This window comes from Periplaneta americana, chromosome 15 (assembly GCF_040183065.1).
Source record: "Periplaneta americana isolate PAMFEO1 chromosome 15, P.americana_PAMFEO1_priV1, whole genome shotgun sequence".
Taxonomy (NCBI): Eukaryota; Metazoa; Arthropoda; class Insecta; order Blattodea; family Blattidae; genus Periplaneta; species Periplaneta americana.
This window is the reverse complement of record NC_091131.1, coordinates 54,415,665-54,438,897: the sequence shown is the minus strand read 5'-3', so window position 1 is coordinate 54,438,897 and position 23,233 is coordinate 54,415,665. Positions and strand designations below refer to the sequence as shown.

Genomic DNA, 23,233 nt, shown 5'->3' with positions numbered 1-23,233 from the left:
ATGATAATGAAAGCGACAAATGCTAATCACACGACTAGAGAGTTTCACTACGTGTCAATAATGTAAATGAGCAAGTTCAATACAAAATAGAGTCATTGACTTGAAAGACATAATAAATAATAATAATACTCAATAACAATAACGTATGTACTGTCAGCTGACGTTTCGTCCCTTGACAGATCCTGCGAGATCTGAGATAGGAAAGCGACTATGTAGATTATATTATTAGTTCGATTTCCTTGTCATACTTGTTTTACCATTACTCAGTCATTTTCATTGTATCACACAGTAGTGTCTGTATAGCATTTAAAGCTCAAATAGATCATAGAGGGATTAGATTAAGTTTTAGTATTCCAGTCACAATACATATTTTTGTGCCACTTTTTTAACATCGAAAAAATAGAGTGAAACAGCTCTGAAACTTTAGTTTACTTCATCCTCTTGATGGTATTCTCTACCCAGATTTATATCTTCTGAGAGTCATTAAAGGGAGCGAAAGTGTCAAAGGGGGAATCCAATAATAAAATTACCTTCTGTAGGAGTACGCGCTCACACTGTATCTCAACTCAGTTCACAACGTAAGGCATTCTGTTTAAATATCGTCTACCCAAACAATACAATGACTTGGAACATTTGGAATACCTCGGCAATGCATTTCCTATTAGATGGATTGGGCGTGTTAGTCCAATATTCTGGTCTGCTAGATCACCTGGCCTAAGCCAATTAGATTTTTTGTGTGGTATCACATGAAGACCGAAGTTAATCGTACTCCAGTTTCTTCGGCCGAAGAGGTTGTGGTACTGGTCATTACTGCAGTCCAGGAATTAAGAAAAATTCCTGTTCTGTTTGCGATGGGACAGGCGGGCAATAATTGAGATGCACAGCCTGTATCGAATCAGGAGAATCACACTTTGAGCAAAATCTGCAGTAATTTATTTTTGTTAGATGATTGTGCAGTGATATCAATGTGTTAATTTTTAATATTTGTATGTACATTTCTACTTGTACAATATTATTTTGATTTCTGTTAACTAATTATGGTTTGTTAAAATGAAGTACAAGTAAAATTGAAAGTAAGCTGAACGCGCATAAGTAGGGTACTGTACGTTTCAAATAAAAATTTAATATTCTGTATTTTGTGAATAATTGGTTCTGGCCATTGGTTTTCTATCTCTCATTGTTTAGTTGGGTGTCCTCTACAACTCTTGGAATATTTTCGGTTAAATTTAAATTCACTGTGTTTAAAATACGAAACAATGTCTTCTTCTAGCCCACAAACTCTACAGTTGTGATTCCTACCCATGTATTTTCTGCTTCATTGCTCATGTAAGATTTATGGAATAAAATAAATGAATGAATGAATGAATGAATGAATGAATGAATGAATGAATGAATTGCATCAAAAGATCAGAGTTCATTAAAGAGCCCTGAACCTATACTCCTTTTAATGTTGTTCCATCCACATATTTATGATAATAAATAATTTGAATATCATGCAAATTGAATCGCATTCGTACATGACATAATATGTAGCTGTATTTGGGCGTCCATTTATAATCGCATTTGGTACATGTGATTTCTAAAGTTAAAATGCTTCTTCGTTACCGCATAACAATCCTCACACCGGTTTTTTGGGGAGTGAAGATCTGCTTAGTGACATATAAAGCAATACTTTTAAATTAGGGGTACAGATACTTCGGGTAAAGATTTAAAAAATATAATTATTTTGAAACAGAAAATCAGAGTATAACTTATAATATTAGATTTTTGATAAATAATTTATCTTATCGTTAAAATTCATTACTTGGTCTTAGTGTGAGAGGAATTTCGAAGTTTTCTTTATCAGATAGATAGGCTATGTCAAAAATGTTTACAGAGAATTGCAGTTGAAAAAAACAAGTATAATGAAAACAACATTAGAAACAAAGGAAGAGACAATGAAGTGATTTTTGTTGTCCAATAATTGAGAAGATATTGTGTATTTTGAGTTTATATTTTCATAAACCGACGTGGCAAAATTTTCCTTTGTCAACCGCACAATAGTAGACTGGAACAGCTTACCTGCGGCAATCTTTCAGGGTGGTCCTCTCAAAATCAATACATTTAAGGAAAGGTTGAGAAGATTAGACTGAAAAGGTAATTGTAGGTGTAGTGTAATTATCTAAGTTGTGTCATGTAATTAATTAAGTTGATATATAATTAATTAAGATGATATGTAATTAAGTTTATATGTAATTAAGGTGATATGTAATTACTTAAGTTGGTAATAGTTGGGTGTAATAGACGTACTTATAAGTTAGGTTTACTTTTGCTTATTGTAGGCGTTATTATAGCATAGTTTTTTATTTATAGTCCTAGGTTTATTGCATCTATTATTTATAGTTAGAAGTAAATTTACTTTTATTTTATTTTTTTATTTCTGCAATTATTGTAAATTTTATTAATATAATTACTGTAATGTTATTATTGTATATCACTACCACCGGATGCATACCCAATTGTAGTGTTAATAAATACATACATACATATTCATATTACATGATTATGCAATTAATTTATTTTCTTGTCTGACTTAAAATAAAAACACTAAAAATTACACTCTTTCGGTGTTACGATGACTGTTCGAAAATCAAGAGTTTCAGGCAATGGAAAAGATTTTTTTAGTAGGTTATTTTATGACGCTTTATCAATATCTCATGTTATTTAGCGTCTGAATGAGATGAAGGTGTAAATGCCGGTGAAATGAGTCCGGGGTCCAGCACCGAAAGTTACCCAGCATTTGCTCATATTAGGTTGAGGGAAAACCCCGGAAAAAACCTCAACCAGGTAACTTTCCCCAACCGGGAATCGAACCCGGCCACCTGGTTTCGCGGCCAGACGCGCTAACCGTTACTCCATAGGTGTGAACCAATGGAAAAGACGACCCTTTAATAATAAACTTACATCAACGAGGTGCCGCGGCGTAGTGTCGTGGTCTAAGACATCATGTTTAAGAGTCCTCATGGAAAATTTTCTCATGAAATATCGGGACCGTAACCCACCTAGAATCGTGATAAATTTCAGGAGATACGATAGGTAATGAAATCTGGCTGCGAAAACCAGCTGTAACGGCTGGGGGATCATCGTGCTAACCACACGATACCTCCGTTAAGGATGGATGAACGTTCACCTCTGCTGAAGCATGTGGACGGAAAACCAGCAGCCTACTGGTCGGCCTTAGCCCTTCATTTGTTGTCGCACCACGGATTATATTATATCTGTAGCCAGTTGCTCCTGATATATATTTATTTAAGCCGAAATTTGTGTAATTAATTTGTGGTAATAGATGCAGAAGCAGACAGTTTCATAATTCCATAAAGAATAACCAGTCTGCTACATGTGTGTGAGCAAACGACAGCGCTGTGTTAATGAGAAACTTCTGATTCGATATCAATATGTAGAAAGTTACAATAGCCCACACCCAATTTAAGTGGGCGGCAATTAATCAAATTGCTCTGCGGTCGGGACAGTAGTTGACTTTTTGCTATAAATTTCAAAGTGACAATGGAACGTGTTGTTGAGCCGACCTCCAGCAGAAAGAGAATGTAGCACTGACACTCTTTTTACGCCGTGCGGTTATGTAACCGGCGCTACGGCACCTGTTTTTCGATTAACCTTATTCTATACGACCTGTGGATGTATGCCCTTCGGAAATAAAAATACATTATAACGGAGTCTGATACTTTTTAGATGTCTTACCAGTTCATTTTTTAAATTATAGCCATAATAAATCCTTTTATGTATTTTAAAATCGCCTGCGGCAACTTTTTTAATTTCCAAGGCAAATCAGCTATTGAATTTAGGTTTGTGGGAAATGAGAGTAATTTTTTCTCTTTAATAAGTGGCATTGCCAAACAACTTCCCATCCCGTTGTCATAAACGTCAACTATCAGGTGTCGACGTCAACAATAAGATTTCGTATGGTTACTTGAAAGAGTCGCTGCATGATACCCATGGAGTTGCTATTTTGAGAAATACGTGACGGTGCAGTAATTTCCTATTCCTTTCTGCATCGACGATAAGAATAACTCTGCATTTTGGAAAAAAACATTAGACTGATAGTATGGAAGAAAAGAGTACCTCAATAAAACCTATCAACACCACTATTGCTCAGCATATATTTTCCAAAGATTGCCTAAGATTGGATTCATGGTATGCATCATTGTACTGTACTTTAAATGAAATCTTTTGATCTGTGCGTGTTGTAATGAGTGATATTAAGCAGGAATTAAGTTCTTTACTTTCTCATTGTGCTAAATAATACAAAAAGAATCTATTATGATGCTGCAAAAAATCGATTTTGAAATTTCCATGTACCATAAGTACAAGTTTTCGGCATCGCAGATATATCAAAATAGTACATTATGCAACGAGCCTATAATGATAGTAATTAAGACGCGAGGATGTTTATGAAACGAGCGCAAGCGAGTTTCGTAATTTTCATACGAGCGTCTTAATTACCATTATAGGCAAGTTTCATACGACTTTTTATGCTTGACCATATTTCTAACTTGAAATTATTCATAAGTATTCATGTAATTCTTATGTGACTGAGGAGCGAACAGACCTTGTGGAATCTCGTAAATTGTGAGATGTGCGCAGACGCGAAAGTATTGATTTTTTCCGGGCAACGAATGTTGACGACCTTGATATAAATTCGAGAGTAAGATAAACGTTAAACTTGATATAACTTTGAAATTGAATTCGACATTGAAAAAACGAGATGACAGATTGAATTTATTTGAATATTATTTACAATTAACACTAATTATTATAGTAACAGAACATAATCTTCTGCGACAGTATTGGATTTCCAGCCTGCGTGACGTTTTGCTAGTTGTCTTTCGATTGCATATCCGAGAATAATCGAAAACGTGAACTTTAATGAATAGTTGTACTTTAATGACATGCATTAAAGGACTGCTACCAGGTGTATAATTATTACATTTCGGCATGGTCGAGCATAAAATTGTTTTTGTTACGCAGGATGTGTGAATGTGTACATGTGCAAAAATTTCCTTTAAAGTCTTTAAACAAATTGAAAGGAAATTTGTTCATAATCAATATCAACGGACCAAGCCACCAGGGAATGATGCGTATGAAATAATAATAATAATAATAATAATAATAATAATAATAATAATAATAATAATAATAAATAAATGAAGTTTTGCTAGAAAGAATGGGTGAAGAAAGAATAGGACTAAAAATGATCAGGAAGAGAAAAATAAATTGGCTGGGTCACTGGCTGAGAAGAAACTGCCTTCTGAGGATGCACTGGAAGGAATGGTGAACGGGATAAAAGTTCGAAGCTGAAGAAGATATCAGATGATAGACAAAATTATGGATCGTTTGCGGAGATTAAGAGGATGACGTTTTGCTGTCATGTCTCCGTGATAACACTTTTCAAATTAACAAGGCACAAAGCAAATGAAGAGTCCACTGCAAGAATGATGGATGTCATTTGGAACACATTTTCCAGGAGAAGCAATTGAAAGTTTGAAATGCTTAGCGCTCAAAGCTTAACTGTGATTTTCCGATCATTACTGGACAATGACTATCAGTGTTAATGCCATATAGGCCTAACACTCTATGTACATTCTATATGTCTTAAGCTATGCATTGACAGTCATGATTCATTTTCGACAAGAAAGCGACATCCGTCATTCTTGCAGTGGACTCTTCAAATGAAAACAACTCCACCGTATCATCTACTACTTATAACAAAGAAGTCATGGGACTTCATTGAGAAATTCGTTCTATTTAAAGCCTTTGAAATCGTGAAAAATTCTTAATCGGCCAAGGCAGATAACGAAGAGGAAAAAAAAGAGTTTAAAATATGTTTTAGAAATAAAAATTGCATAAATGCCATATAGTAAGTGCCATTAGTGAATTCCTGAGCATGACACTGGGGCCTTAGTTTTAAAGAACGGTTTAATAACTAGGCAATATTATAAAGAACTTTTTATTACAATATTAATATATTATAGAATGTTTGTCATAATTCGATCTGAGAACTGTTATATCCACTCACATGTTTTCAGAATATCGTGTCATTATTTGGAATAATGGAAAAAGCTATTAAAAAGTTTTAGATTTAAAACAGATGTGAAATTTTAGCGGGAAAGAATAGAATTAAGTGAACTCCTATATTGCGACCTAAATTGTTTTCAGATAATACTTACAAGTATGAAAAAGAAAAAGCAATAACCTTTTGGGATGTCGTTTATGACAGTTACAGGTTGCTTACAAGTCAGCGAATTGTGAACTTATGTAACTCCGTTGAACAAAATTCACGAGTATCTTTGAGGGATGATGTCATAGCTTTATCTGCCGTCCATTTAAGGATTAGGTACAGCTTACAGCAGTAAAATTTTGAAAGTATTCAACATTCTTTTCCTCCATTACTGTATCTTGTACAATAATGAAAATTAGTATGTGTAAAACACTGTCCTTCTGCTATATAAAAAAACATTTTTACGATTAAAAAAATTATTTACATTTTTTTTTCAAAATTCAGTTCACTGCCAGTGTTGAAGCATTTCCCACATAACTCAAAAACTATCCAACATTCTGTGATGAAATTTCTTGTGTGTATTAACGCATGCCATATATAAAATATGATGCAAGATCACTTCTCTATCTTTGATAGATTGTCTGATAAAAAATAAATTATTTTACAAAATGTTGAAATATCAGTATTCTCTTCTAACACAAAACAAAAAAAAAATATTAAGGAATGTAGTTGAAAGAGCATGATATTGTAAACATGAGTTTCAGCAATAAAATAAAAGAGAGAGAACATGAAAAAGTTAACAAGTTTATGAGTTAATCGTAAAAATATTTTTTATGTAGCATAAGGACAGTGCTTTTCACATACCAATTTTCATTATTGTACAAGCTACAATACTGGAGGAAAAAAATGTTGAATATTTCCAAAAAATATTACTGCTGTAAGCTATACCTAATCCCGTAAGACGCATACGGGCATCATTGAATATAATTTTGCTCACCTTTTTCATTGAATATATGATGTGATTGGTTTTGTTGAACGAATGATAATAATAATAATAATAATAATAATAATAATAATAATAATAATAATAATAATAATAATAATAATAATGATTTATTTTAGCTGGCAGAGTTAAGGCCGTAAGGCCTTCTCTTCCACTCAACCAGCAAAAAGTGTATATACATATGCATGAACTTACAAAGAATCCAACAATTTGATTTAGATGAGAGTTACATGTATACAAAAGTTATTTACAAATTAAACAACAAAATACTATGAACTATTAATTAAACACTGAAATAAACTGTGTAGCAGAATTAAACTAAAATACATAGAATGTTAATATATTTCAAATAATATTAGATAATAGAAAGAGATTATTACGAGACAATTAAAATACAGCACAATCAGGATGATGTCTAAAGAAAAAAGTAACAATGTAGTCAGTGATAGTTTAAATCAGTATGATTGGAGTGAAATGCTAATAAGGTTATCTTTTAAGCTGTTCTTAAAGGTGTTTATTGTCTTGCAGCCCCTAATACTTTGTGACAAGGAATTCCATTGACGCGAGGTGGATATTGTAAAAGATGATGAATAACAAGATGTTCTATGAAGAGGTATACTTAGCGTGTCACAGATAAGTGATCTGGTATTTACGTCGTGGTTAGAGTATAGATAAGAGAAACGAGACGAAAGGTAATTTGGTGTTGAAGTGTGCAGAATTCGAAAGAGTAAAGACAAAGAGTGTAAAGTTCTACGTTCTTTAAGTCGGAGCCACGAGAGACTTGCCAAGGACGGTGATATGTGATCATACCGTCGGATGTTGCACACGTATCTGACGCACATATTCTGAGCTCGCTGTAACTTGACTGACAATTCAGAACTTAGATCACTTAACAAAACGTCACAATAATCGAAGTGCGGCGTTACTAGGGTTTGCACTAGGGTAAGTTTTAGTTGCTGGGGCAAGAAGTTTCTCAAGCGACTCAAACAGTGAATGGAGGAACAGATTTTTTTTATCGTTTCTTTAACTTGAAAATTCCAACTTAGATTATTATCAAAAAAGAAGCCAAGATTTTTTACGACAGATGAATAAGGGATTAGCGTGTTGTTAAGGGTAACAACTGAAAGATTACTAACAACTGAAAGATGATAGAGAAATTCGAGAAAATCTGCCAAAACGCCGTGCAGTTAAATACAAATTCCGTTTGCACTAGCCAGGATTTAAACTTGAATCTTCCGTTCATCTATGAGACAGTATAAACTTGGACACAAAAACATGCAAAACTTAATTCAAGCAGAAGAAAATCAAATTTTGGAACCCATGACGGAAATAAAAAAGGAGTTGAAGCCAACTGAATATCTGATTTAAGAAAAAAGAAGAATATAGAAACAAATACTGGGCTATAGTGAATGGACAAAAATGCGATTGTACCGAAATTAATATTAGAGTTAAATATTGGTGTGCCTAGAAAACAAACGTTAGATAAAACAATTAATTTAGGAACTGCGACAGAACAGTAGAATAACAAGAAGAAATTGAGTTTATGTATTCGAAGTAGTACAACATACAAATCAAGCTTTCAGATATAACTCCTTGTAAAGTTTATTTGAATAATTTCAAGGGAAAAATTGTTCCGGGGCCGAGCATCGAACTCGGGACCTTTGGTTAAACGTACCAACGCTCTACCAACTGAACTACCCAGGAACTCTAGAAGACATCGGTCCAATTTTTCCTTCTATATCCACAGACCTCAAAGTGGGCTGACAACCGTCAAGCAATCAACATTGAGTGCACACTAACTCTAACTCTGTGTGACTTGAAATTATTCAAATCAAATTTACAGGGAGTTATACCTGAAAGCTTGATTTGCATAATACACGTCACTGTTCGTTAACAGAAAACCATAATTAAAGTCACACAGAGTTAGTGTGCACTCAATGTTAGTACAACATAATTTATTAACAATATCGCCCCTTATTCCACATCTGCGTTGAACTGCGTTATCACTCAAATGCCACATTAACTCCGCTCACCGCCACAATTTACTACCTCATTTAAACGTGGCTTTTCAGTCCGCACAATTTCGTGAATCAGGTCCCATTAAGTTGGAGGTCAGTTCAGCCGAATTAATTTAAAACTTTCACTTTTTCCATGCACATGATGAAGATTTTAACAGCTGTCAATGTGCCGTTCCTTTGCATTCGTTATGAAAGTGGGTGACACTATTCAGATTTAAAAGGAATCTGCGTTCACTGAAACACTGGGACAAGCGATTTATGGAGATTTGGTTCATAGCAAGATATCAGTGCCCATTGGAAAGGACCTCCCTTCCCCTCCCAACTTTTAATTACATACAGAAAGATGATCAACATCAGGTCGATTTCATTGGAGTCACGTCACTTTGCATGACCTTCCTCCGCTGTAAAGTGGAAGCAAATGTGACTATAGATCTAATGAATTCCTGTTTGATTCCTGGTAAAGAGTGTAGATTGTTGTCTCTTTTATTGGAATGAGTGTGTTAATCTTGTATTTGTTATGTGTTGTAAGCGGTAGCCTCGGACCATGATGACCACATGACCAGGAATACCATCTAATCTAAAATTCTTATAATAATAATAATAATAATAATAATAATAATAATAATAATAATAATAATAATAATAATAATAACGGAATGAATCTAAAGTAGAAGATGATGACTGAATAAAATTGACAAACGGAACCGTAGTTCTGTCTGCTGATGCCCTGCAAAGGGGACCGATGTTTCATCCTTGGCAGATGCCATGAAATTTGTGTTGGACAAAGAGACTGTGAGTTTGCTTCTTCAAAGTTTTTCAGTTGCCATTTTACCATTCTACCGTCTCTAATAGAGGAGAAGTTGGAAATATGGGCTAGGAGTGGTAATATCGGCTACCTCGATTTTTATTATATATGGTGTTGTTACCTAGCGAAAAAGCTCTAAAAGTGCATCTCGTGTCCATCAGTCTGCGTGCACAAAGAGACAAACCAGTTGCCTTTGTGGTGTGTTCTTTCTGTTTTTCATCAATTTCAAAGTTTTTGCAGATATGTAGTTTCAATTTTATTGAAAAAAAAAATATATATATATATATATTTAGTGTTTAGAAATCACGCTTGGTGTGTTGCACTGATGAAGAATAGCTCCATCACATGGCATAAGAATAATATTTATTTAGGACAACAATTACCATACATAATCTTAGAAACCTTTATGAGTCGAAGCTGATAATATGGGCTACTGCTATGTGTCAGATATGGGATAGGTAGCCCATATTACCAGCACGTTAACACGTCCCATATTTTCACTGTCGTGATTTGCATTATTTGTTACAGAATATTGCAATTGATGTGACACAGCTTTCCTACTTATGTTTCTTTGTTTTTTCAATTTTATTTTCAAATTTTTGTGGTAGCCCATATTTAGACCCTACTACCTGTAGAAGACCAGTTCGTATTACTTTCAAAAAGTAATTATATGCAAATATCTATTGCAACTATTGACCTTTAAGACTGGAAAAATTGTATATGAATAATTACTCCGTATGTCAATAAAGATTTCCAAGCAATATGCCACACCATTTTCCATTATTACGAGGAAAACAAAATGGTACCCCATATTTCCACCTTCTCCTCTATCGTGTCAACTTAAAATAAAATAGCGTAATCCGGTCTAGCAAATCACCTTCAACGGTTGAGGGATCAAAGTACTGACCACACGTTATCTCGTACCGGACACATAATCATCCACTTCTGCCGAGATAAGTGGGCGTGAGGCCGGCAGTTGGCTGGTAGTCTTAGCTCTAATAAATGAAACATTTGCGCAATAAATGCTATGAAAAATGTAGACTATACATCAATAACTGAATTATTAAAAAAGTGTAAATAAATTAACATTATCTGAATGTCTATTTGATTACATTCATAAAACTGTAAACCAATACATAAAACTGTAATACACTTTCAAATTGTATTAGCAAAGTCATTTATTCATAGTGTTCTGCCCAATGGCAGGTCTTTCATTGCAAACCCAGCGTTCTCCAATATAATAATGTGTACCTATAGTAACCATGTATTGTGGGTCCCTATCACCACGGCATGGCGCGTCCTCAGGTTGCGGATCGAGGAGACGGCCTCCAGATATGGAGGGTAACTGTGAATATATTGAATAAGCAGTCGTGGACAGCCGATAAGGGGTGGTCCTCCAGCTTGGGGGTTGGGCGAAGGGCTAACAACCCATCACCGTAAAAAACAGCTTGTTACGAAACCTCAAAGTAAGCATCGGAATGGATTGGCGGGATTATGTGAGGGCGGCAATGAACCTGCGGGTTCCTTAAAAGCCAGTAAGTAAGTAAGTAAGTAAGTAAGTAAGTAAGTAAGTAAGTAAGTAAGTACCTTTAGTAAACAAATTGTGCCACGCTCATCACATGCCAAGAGTTTTTGGCTACTTGTGACTGTATGGAGTTTAAAACTAAGAGTTGACTGAGCCTTTTACGGAGACGGATTGCAATGATTGCGTACATAAACAAATCATCTCCTACTCTCAAGAACTGAGTCAGACTGGTTCTGTCCTGACGAACGGTCACTACCGTTCAAGACAACACAAAACATATAAGAAACACAAAATGGCGGTGTGAGCATTTTTCATTTCGCAAAGAGAAATTCGGGTGAGCAAAACGTTTAACTCTCCTTTCTTGTGTATCATATCGTTCAAACTCTTATGAAAGTAGATTATTACTAGTCAAGGAAATATTAAAATATTAAACACTTTTAACAATTAATTTTACATTTGTTCATCATCTATACGTAAATAAAAAACAGGATAATAAAATTTAATAAGTATCCAACAAATGAAACGTATTTATTTAAAAAAGACGTTGAAGTAGTTAATAAAAAGAAGTTTTTAATTAAATATATCAGTTATTTAAAGTAATAGTTAAATTCAGTTCTTTGTGCTCTGAAGCAAGTTTACTTGCGCTTTCAGTTTTTTGTGGAGTGAGGGGGACAGAGGGATGGAGTCGGGTTTACTTTGGATGGACACTAGCTCATCAAGGCCTCCTGCTAGCGCTACTCCTGGTAGCACATCTAATCGTAATTAAAATTAATAAATTTATAGTTCTATGGTAGGGAATAAGAAAACAAATAATGAATAAAATTACAGACTTCTTATAATTGTAATTATTTACTATAAAGTGAAATGTGGTTTCCTCAAAATAACTTACACGGGTATAGCCAAATTCCCGTTGTGAATGTTGACAGAATCGTGAAAGCAGGTTCGCAGCTGCAAGTTACAACAAGTTCTCTCTCTCTCTTTTTCTGTCTCTATCAAGAGACCGCACAACATTATTCTGTTCGTGGATTTACGGTTCGTAAACATCTCTATAACGGGTAAAAACATGTGTGACATGATATTCTGGATTTCCCTTTCGTTAAGGTGACACATAATTTTAACCCTTCTTATTGTGAAATAGAGTTTCTTAGAAAGGTATATGGAAAACCATATTTTCACAAAATTTGTTGTATGCACAGTCACTTACAAATTACAGTGAATGAAGTTCGCAAAGTCTACAATGCCCCTTGTGCCTTGAATAGGAAGTCGTTATGTGTATGTATTTATTCACACTGCAAATGGATAAATACCCGGTGGCAGTGGTAACTAATTACACTCAATAATGACAATTAATAAACAAATACAATAAAAATATAATCCACAATATATTCACGAATTTGTGCACTAAAAGCACATACTAGGCCTATCTAATAAATTCAGCAAAGAACGCGTTTTCCGAAATATGCGGCAGTAGCCTAACACAAAACAATAGATGCTACTTTTGATATGTTGGCAGCCATCCATGTATAGTCGATACGGCTTCAAGAAAATACACACGTTTCTGTCCGTGTTTCGAAGCGGTAGTGTATCATATACAGGATGAACCTTAAGTAATGTCATTAATTTCAGGGGGTTATTCTTTGAAATATTTCAAACAAAAAAGTTTAACAATTTTGCTCGTTTTTACTTCTTTTTCTAGATAGAAATTGTTTTATATGAAACAATTCATAGCGTGTTTTGGGAAAGCCATTGATTTAATTCTCAATATGCTCAGTCAATTTAAGAGAGAAGTGTATTATGATAATTTTTTTTTAATTGTTAACTGCCTTCCATTGAAGGTAGCCTAGAAGGAGTCAGTATACTCTCCTACATGAATTTTACAATATTAAATGTTTACATAAATTTGTTGACAGAAAATTAAAATAAACATATATGAATTATAAAGTGAAGAAAAAGAAATTGAACGGAGTGAATATGATGACTCAGAATTTGGCAAGAGCATTTCAAAACTGAAGTTATGATGTCAATAGTAAGTATCTGTGGTAGTTCAAAAGTCTTTCTGAAGCTTTCAAAGAACTTGGGAATCCCACCACGAGCTCCAATAAGAAGACCAATCACCTCAATGTTTTCAAGCTGGTATTTTGCTTTGAAGTAATCAACTGTTGGTAGATAAATATTGATCTTTTCTTGATTGATATCCTCCGGCTGGCTATTTCCCGTTTCAATCCTTATGGTAGGATCAATTATATAACCTTTCTTGGTAGTCTGGGAATACGCTATGATGTCAATACGTCTAGAGGAGCCATTAGTAGCAAGGCAAAAAACTTCAATAACTGAAAGAATTTTAGTTTTCTTTAAATGTGCAGAAATTTGACCCGAACAAATCTAACGCTGTAAAAAAAAGTTACATTTGTTCAGATTAAATTTCTGCACAATTTTAAAGAACGAAACTAAAATTCTTTCAATCATTTATTACCACAATGCACCGCTCTCTTAAATTCACTGAACAAATTGGGAATTAATTCATTAGCCTTCCCAAAATAGGCTATGAAATGTTTCATATAATTTTTTTTTCTCAAAAATGAAGCAAAACGAGCAAAATTGTGTTAATTTTTTATTTGAAATATCTCAAAGAATAACCCCCCAAATTAGTGATATTACATACGGTTCATCCTGTATACTCATATAGAGAACGTAAAATAATTATTCCAGAAATTCTTTCTATCTCATATTAGCATATGTGGAGGTAAAATTGGACATTGTAATGCATGTATGCATATATACATACATACATACATACATATGCACATATATACACGCCTGATGGGATGGAACGAAATAGGACTCTCTCTTAGCAATTCGAGCATTAGAAACTGATTTTACAGCAGTACACTTTTGTCACTTTATCGTAAGAGGTCGAACGCCACTAATTGATAATCTAAATATATCATTGTAACCATGCTGGTCTTTGTCTCTGGATTGGATTGAAATGTACACCTTCCCAATTGGTGTCATTCGCTCTACCGACAGGGGTACACCGGCTTCTACTATTTCTTTAAGCTTGATATAGTCTAATTAGGGAAATCTGGAGCGCAAGCGAGTGGGTGACTTCGTGAAGGGCTTACATAAGAGTTACTTTATTGGGTATAGGCCTATATAGTTATTACTAAATTACAAGTGAAATGTACACTTAAATGACTGTATGAATGTCCACATGCAACTATCAGAGAGATTTATCTTTACGTATTTCTTTGCAAGATAATCAGTAAACGGAACAAGTTTTTTTGATAACTACTAATATATCACAATACTCTTTCCTCTGACTGAGGTTCTAGCGGATATGTAGGGGAGAGTTGGGTAGTATCGGACATCGGGTAATATCGGACAGTGAGTTTCTTTCATCTACAACCAGATGATAGGACCTGAATGACATAGTTACGTTTCTGTGATGTCGCATACAGTTACGTAACCACGTAATTCAGGTACTACCATCTGTGGTAGATGAAAGAAACGCACTGTCCGATATTACCCGATGTCCGATACTACCCAACTCTCCCCTACATCTGTTATCAGACAGTACATCTCACTTGACGATATGTGTCAGAGGAAGAACAATTGTTTGCATGCATCTGAAGTCTGACTAGCTAGTCGGCGATGTATGTAATGGAAGGGGAAAGGTACTGGCCACCCTATCCCATTATCTCCGGCCTAGTTGCCTCGTAAGTGGTGCCTTCTTGGTGTCACTTATGAGGTTCAGACCTGTCTTCAGATAGTTGATTAAACAGCAACACAATACTAGAATGGTAATCTCAGCAAAATAAATTTAAAAATACAGTATGTAATGTTTTGTGTCCATCGCTGTGGACTAACGGGTAGCATGTCTGTGAAATGAGCGGGCCCGAATGGAAATCATGGTCTGGATCAGTCAACTGGTTGGGGTTTTCTCCGAGACTTTCCCTCAATCAACTGAAGCAGAAATGCTGGGTAACTTTTGTCGTTGGACCTCGGACTCATTTTGCCCCCATCCCTTCACGTGTCATTATCGTCATTATCATAGCCCGGGATAAGTTCACGGTGCAGCGTAATCTGTAGGGTAAAGTTGCCTAATTCCGTGATACTTTTTTTTCACTGAATGTCCCGGGATTGTGTATCTTGCTAGGAAGTTCACCGATGTCTCAAAAGTAGGCGAAAGATGTCTGGCGCTATCGTCGAGCGGCAAAGCTTTGACTGACATTCAATTTTAAAAAAAGTATCACGGAATTAGGGGTATCACGGAAATAGGCAACTTTACCCTACGTCCAAGAGCACGACCGTTTCGCGAAACATATCATTCACAGAACAGGATTGGTAAGCACAATAAGCCTCAGGCTTCGCTGCAAGTCTTCGGGCCTCTTCTTCATCAAAAGGAAAATAAAGCTATTATTACGCAGTAAAAGTTTTATATTAGCCTAAAGCATAATATATATCAAGAACGGCTCCTGACAGAATTGTGATTATGGCAAGGGACAACTATCCTATCGGCAACAGGAGTGCTTGGAGACTCCAAAAGAGATGCAGGGATACGCTGATAAGACAGGCTATTAGCCTAACAAAAGTAGAATGTAATATAGAATCTAATTTCTCGATTCACAGCTGTTTCCTTTTCACCGCACGTTATGCACCAGTATGTATGTTTCAGCGATTTTATACAGTTGAATGCAATCTTCTCGTTTCTAATTGCTAAGCGAGGCGATTCTCAGCATTTTCACAATCAGATTCCTTCACTTCACAGCCTGGTATATTCATTCGTTACATGATCGTCATGGGTTACCTCTCGGTCAATCCACTTTAGAGACCTAATTCCTATCCAAGCTAATTCATATCATACACAACTTTTGTCTGAAACCTAAATTATATTTTATATAACATATAGAGCAAGAAGAAATTTGAATTTATACATGCCTGCTGAGAATAAAATTGACGATTGAGCAGTTAACAGGAGTATTGAAATTTCTTTCATAGAAGAAACATCTTTAATTTATTTTATAGGCCTACGTTTGAGTTGGGCAGGGCATGTAGCACGTATGGGCGAATCCAGAAATGCATATAGAGTGTTAGTTGGGAGGCCGGAGGGAAAAATACCTTTGGGGAGGCCGAGACGTAGATGGGAGGATAATATTAAAATGGATTTGAGGGAGGTGGGATGTGATGATAGAGACTGGATTAGTCTTGCTCAGGATAGGGATCTATGGCGGGCATATGTGAGGGCGGGAATGAACCTCCGGGTTTCTTAAAAGCCAGTAAGTAAGTACACATCATAACCTACAACCATCCAAACACAGAATTACACCACTATCAATCACTTAAAGGTTTCATGCAATTACAGAGATTCTACTCATCTTCTGTCATCCTTTTAGCAATTTGGATAATTATGAAAATAATCTCAACTGGACTAACTCAAAATTCACGGTTTATAGAACCTTTCAAAATTTTAACAAATCTGCGAGGACAAAAATCCGTTAAAATGCCGTAGATATTACATTGGAATTTGAAGAAAATGTACAAGTCGCTATTAGCGTCAACATGGATGCTGTGACTAGAGAGAAGGATTTGATTAAATCATCATACCTCCAGTGAGGGTGACCACAAGGATCCAGAATACAGAACAGTTATGTTTTTTAAGCCGATTAATTAAAAAAATACTAAATTTTGGATTTGGGATGCGTGCCAAAATGTCATATTGACAAAATTATCATTCCTGAAAATATAGATGATATTGAATGATGTGTAAAGAGTCCCTAAGAATTTGTAATAAGATGTTTTGTATTTGAAAGACTTGGAATTTTAATTTCACTAATAGTTGGTAGGTAGACTGTGAAAGGGAACCTCTCGCTCCAAATAACATACCTTTGGGGGCATTATTAAATATGGTTACCGCAGTAAGAGTGGTCTAATATGAATAAGCGTAAATAATACTTTAATTGTAAATGAAAGCCAAAACACAATTATTTCGATTATTATATTTTCTACATATATAATATCAAAAATGTTTTAAGATCAAGATATATTATTCCTTACTAAAAGTAATGTGTGTCCAGATTTGACGACTTAAAATGAATAAAATATGTAACTTTAATCAATTAAAAATAAAGTAAAATATATAACAAATTCAACGAAATTTGTTATTTTCAATTCTAGAATATATGCAAGAATTAATTAATTTGTATAAGAAATATTTTATATGTCCTTGTTAACATTTTTCAGTGTAAATAATAATTTAGCACTTGTAAACTCGCGATCTAATTTTGAATATCTCTTAGAACTCTGCTCTACAGATATAAGACAAAAGAGTGGCTCACTGCCAGAGTTGCCTAAACCACAAATTTTTAAGCCGCTGATTTCTGCATAAAATGGCTGTAAATTATCATTTATATGTGTGCCAAAGTAGATGTACTAGATAAATATTAGATTAGAGGAAATGAGAAATAATTTTCAATTGAGAGCATATAATTTAAAAAAACGAGGTTTGCGTTTAGACTTCGATAACTTTTTTGACTGTAATTGTGGATTAGGCAACTTTGGCACTGAGCCACTCAAGTAGAAACTGCAGTAGGCCAACTTATATTACCCACTGCGACATACTAAGACAGTTCTGCAGACTTTCAGTCGAGTCAATTTTATTTGCAGGCAAGCGTAGCTGTTTTGGAATACAAGTTTATAATGCTTAATTGTGTTAAAGTGTTTTATGATTCTGGATAACGCTGTAGTGAGATAATGGAGCGCGACTGGAGTAGAGCAGTTTGTATCTACTTTGTTACACTTATATTAATGAGCGCATCAAATTGTATTGCAATAATAATATAACATATTTATAAGCTAAACATTACGAAATAGGTGTGCAAAATATGAAAAAAATTGCATGATAAGGACAAACTGAAAATGATGTATAACTGTAAAAATAGCAAAATTACGTAATAATATGATTTTCAAATAAGAATACTTTAATAAGGATTCGTAAAAATGTTAGCAATGTTTGTGAAATATAAAATAAAAGATGACATGGCATTAAACCCAGTCACTGTTTCATCAACACCTAATGAAAGCAAATAGATTCAGTTTTTGCTTAGCTCATTCAAATTGAACCTCAGTCAATTTTCCGGCTCCTCAGCAATCAGTAACCATGACGACGAAGGTAGCGCATTGATCAAGTGATGACATTGGAATGCGAGTAAAAGTAAAGCCATCGAATGCACAGATGCGTCTTTTGTTCTTAATGTTCGTAACCTTCACCGTCATCTGCCTAATTAATAATAATTACATCATGATTACGCAAAAAAAAAAATGTGCATTTGAAAGAATGAAGGAGACGTCGCTACCAAGACTTTCAGGTTCGCTCTTTCACTTCGTAACGTCGCCGTGTTCATACGCAACTTCTCCGACGTATCTGTGTGACGGGAGTGTGTGTGTAACTTGTTTAGGGGCATAATGGAAAGTCCAATGACGATTGACTGACTTCACGTATTTCAATAGAGAGATCAAAGAATGCAACGCGTATGTGAAATACGACAGGGATGGGATACAGCCACTCTCAGAGAGCTTAGCTTCTCCCTCTACAGTTGCCGTTGTATGTAGATACTCATCCTAGCTGATCTGTTTACAATACGAGTTTCTCTCCCCTGGAATACGAGAACAGAATTAATAACGTTCTAAATAAGGGAGCCCGCGCCGTGGCGTCGCGATCTAAGGCATTCCGGCTAGGACTCGCGTTACGGAATGCGCTCTGGTTCGAGTCCTCATGGGGGAAGAAATTTTCTCACGAAATTTCGGCCAGTGTATGGGGACCTACGATAGGTAGCGAAATCCGGTTGCGAATACCAGCTATAACGGCTGGGGGGGATCATCGTGCTAACCACACGATACCTCCATTCTGGTTGGATGATCGTCCACCTCTGCTTCGGCATGTAGACATGAGGCCAGCAGCCGGCTGGTCGGTCTTGGCCCTTCATGGGCTGTAGCGCCACGGATTATTAATATATTGTATTTAAATAAGGGAGAGAGAACTTCTTTTTGATGATGATGAATACAGAACTTCAGAACGTTTTAAAAGTAGGTTTTGTCTTGATTTTTATGTGAAAAAGTGGGTTTAGAATGGTAATCTATTCCACGGTGCCATGATAAACGGCTGAATCCATTTGATTGGCCCGTACAGATTACTGTTCCATTTATTAGGTTTGTAATTTAAATAAACATTGAGTTTTAGAGTAGTCCATCCGAAGCACATGACTTTGTCATTCTGTTATATTTTTCTTTTCCTCTAGCTCGGCAAATCATATTACGAGCTAAAGAATATAATTTTATTTGTTGTAAGTATTTTTCTGTGTTGTTACGAATAGCTAATCCTCAATTACAGCTTGTCAATATAGATCGGCGCTGTGTTATTTATCTTCTTATTATATTTTTTATCTGTACTTTGGTTTAAAGATGCGGCAATTTTAAATTTCGACGATATTAGATTTCGATGAAGAATATGGGTTTCGAAATGCGTGTTGATAATAATTAGTCTCTCCAAAGTTCAGAAACTACTCACTTCAGTGTGATGTCTCCCTAGATATGAAAGTTCGCTTACTCTTTAATAGCTTCGAAACCCTGAAGTCATTACCTTGCAACATACGGTTGTAAATAAAAATCTTCAACACAACAACTGGTAAATTACCTGAAGATTTTATTACATTTTGATATTATAACTGCAATATACGATAATTTAAAACCTAAACATGTTCGTTTTGTTGCCCTGCCGAACACATAGCAAAAATCGTTGGGTACTGTCAATCAGAAGAGCTATAGATTTGACTTCACACCGCTAATAATAGAAAATAAAATCATATATTTTCGCTTTTTTCATTACCAGCACTGTAAAAAGTGCAATCTACACCTCTTCCAAACAATATACCATTAATTTCCCCCCCGTTTGAATTAATGTTTTCAACTTGTTACGACTTTCTGACCTGTGAAATGTTTTTATTGACATCTTCTAGTTTTTTCTACCAGACTTTCCAGAATCATTCGTTACCTTGATGACATCTGTTACAAAGGCCTGAAACGGAAATAACTGCTTATCTGGAAAAATAAATGTTAAAAAAATACAAATTTTGATTTCTTTTTTTTTCAGAATCAAGTAAAGTCATTGAAATTCTTGTGCAACATACATTGCATTGCTAATAACTGCGAGTCTCTTTGTAGCGAATTTTTAATTTCAGAATTTTATATCAAACAAAAACATTTTCAACAAACAAACATGTTTGAAATCTTAAATCAATGTATGATTCTTAAAACGACATGCATGAAAGTATAACTAGCTATATTATTAGTGTAATTGAAGGTTTCAGAGCCATAGTGGGCCAAGCGACATTTATTAAAAACGGAGAAAGCAAGGGTTAAAATTAAGTGAATGCCATAGTTTAATGAAGATTGACATATCATTTAGTTTGAATGTGTATACTTTATATTACTTGCTATATATTTCCATTGAAGTATGGTAATAACTTCATTTTAACCCTTGTTTTCTACGGTTTTTGTAAATGGCGCTTGGCCCACTATGGTTCTGAACCCTTCTGTCAATCTTCATTAAACTATGGTATTCACTTACCTTTAGCCCTTACTTTCTCCGTTTTTAATAAATGGCGCTTAGCCCACTATGGCTCTGAACCCTTCAATTATGAACTCTGATGTTCTACAGTAAGAAATTTGTTTCGAATCATTTTAGTGTACCGATTGAATATATAGCTTCATTTGCTCTCACACAGTTCACTATATGTTTGAAATAGTTATATAAAATTTGTAATTTACGATATTAAAATTTTAGTGAAAAACAACAAAGCGTAAACAACAACTTTTAACGTAAATGCGTTCAGTGAGTAAACCACCAGTATAAACGCTCTGATATCTAAAGTTGTGTGAATTCTGTATTTCAGACATTGTTTTGTTTATGATACAAAAAGATATATTCTAATAAAACAACAATTAAATTTAAATAACATTAGGTTGTTAAATAAAATTTTCAAGTCTTATCAAATTAAAGAAACACCAGACTTTAGTACACAACATTTTGGGTGCTTCAGTATTCCTGTATATATGTCAGTGAAATATGGAACTTGCGAAAGAAGACTTATGAGAGACGTCAGAAATGACGTTAGTAACAGATGTGTATATGCAAACTTATCTAAGGCCAGTATTATAACCGGGTACCTGTTTTCAGATAATTAGGAAATACGCGGGAGAGTCAAAGAGTAACTTTAATAATTGTTTGATTAATTGAATATACACAATAAGACTACAAACACTTCATCACTTTTCAACATAGTATAACAGGAATACTTGTATTGAACGTAGTGGGGACTATGTTGAAAAGTGATGAAGTTTTAGTAGCCTTATTATACATATTCAATTAATAAAACAATTATTAAGGTTGCTTTTGACTCTCCCTCGTAGTTTTTGTGCATCCAATCTGTAGTCCCCCTATGTAGTGGATTTTTATTTTAAAATTTAATATAAAAGACCATAAGAATTATCTAAGCTCATCTGTACTACTTAAATAATCTACTGATATATATAACTCAAAACCGAGAAAAATCGAAAAACTTAGTTATAATACTGAGCCCGCGACACGTACTTTTAAGTCACAAAATAAATTTCGAAATTCCGCAGAAACTATAAATCACTCCTACGTTCAACAAACTCAATAATAAAGCGCGACTGAATATGGGATACTACAAGAATGCTGTGTTACAGTTTACCTTTATATACTGTATTTTGAACTACAGGCAAAATACTATAAAAAAGTTTGAAAGATTCTGATCATGATGACAAAGATGACTTTGATTATCTCTTTAGACTTGAGTTGGTTAATAATTACATTGTATCAAGTATTAAATTATTCAACAGTGATGTAATTAATTGGTGTTATCGAGATGGTATTTGCCAAGATGAGGCCAAGGATTCGCCAAGAATTACCTGATATTAGTCTTACAGTTGGGGAAAACCACGGAAAAACCCAGCCAGGTAATCAGTCCAAGCGGGAATCGAACCCATGATGAACGCAACTTCCAATAACAGTCAAACGCGCTACAACTTGAGCTACGTCAATAGCAATTACCTGTTTTATTTTTGAGTAGCTACCTATGCTTTACAGTAATTGATATTGCCAATTTTTATATACTGATGGATTGTAATAAATACAAAGATTTATTACAATTATTAAAATTTTGTTCTACATTTTGTAAGTCTAGTTAGCTTTTCGATGGCTATCTTTTTTTAGAATAACTTTATTTAAACCATGTAAAGTAAAAAAAAAGTCATATATCATATTTACAAACTAATAATAGAAATGAGCATTGGGTATTTCAGTAATGTCCACAGAAGATCCTCACAATTAACACTGCACTGAACTCACCTTGTTGCAGGAGAAGTGCACACGCAACGAAGCACTCACCGGTGTGTCTTTGTGTGGGACTGAGTATCGTTTTATTATCGCTACACATTTTATACCGTGGAGAAAGTCCCATTTCCCGCGGCCGCCCGCCCTTGCGCCCGGTTGGTTGCTAGGAAAGCCCCGTTCACATGAATCAGCGGGAGCGTTTGTCATTTGTTCACGGCGACATTCTTGTCACAGTAGCGGCTCCGCGAGATGACCGTTTGCTTCAGATTTTAATCAAATAAAATTATTTGCACTGTATTACAGCCAGAAAAAGAAGAATTCTTGTCCAAAATAACATATCAATTCGTATTTAACGACGTTCTTCAACTACAAATCCTTAACGACATTGAGATTTATTTATTTACCTCATTACCTTTT

At 34.8% G+C, this 23,233-nt stretch overlaps 1 protein-coding gene across 2 annotated transcripts in view; it reads right to left on the bottom strand.

The window, feature by feature from the left end:
- Pxd (Peroxidase) overlaps positions 1–22,943 on the bottom strand; it is an 86,338-nt gene extending 63,395 nt beyond the window's left edge. The window contains exon 1 of one of the 2 annotated variants that reach the window (XM_069847272.1): positions 22,832–22,943. The gene's annotated coding sequence lies outside the window, so the exon portion shown is untranslated. The remainder of the gene's footprint in view (positions 1–22,831) is intronic. The other variant, XM_069847273.1, reaches the window with a different exon arrangement.
- Positions 22,944–23,233: the final 290 nt, after the last annotated feature.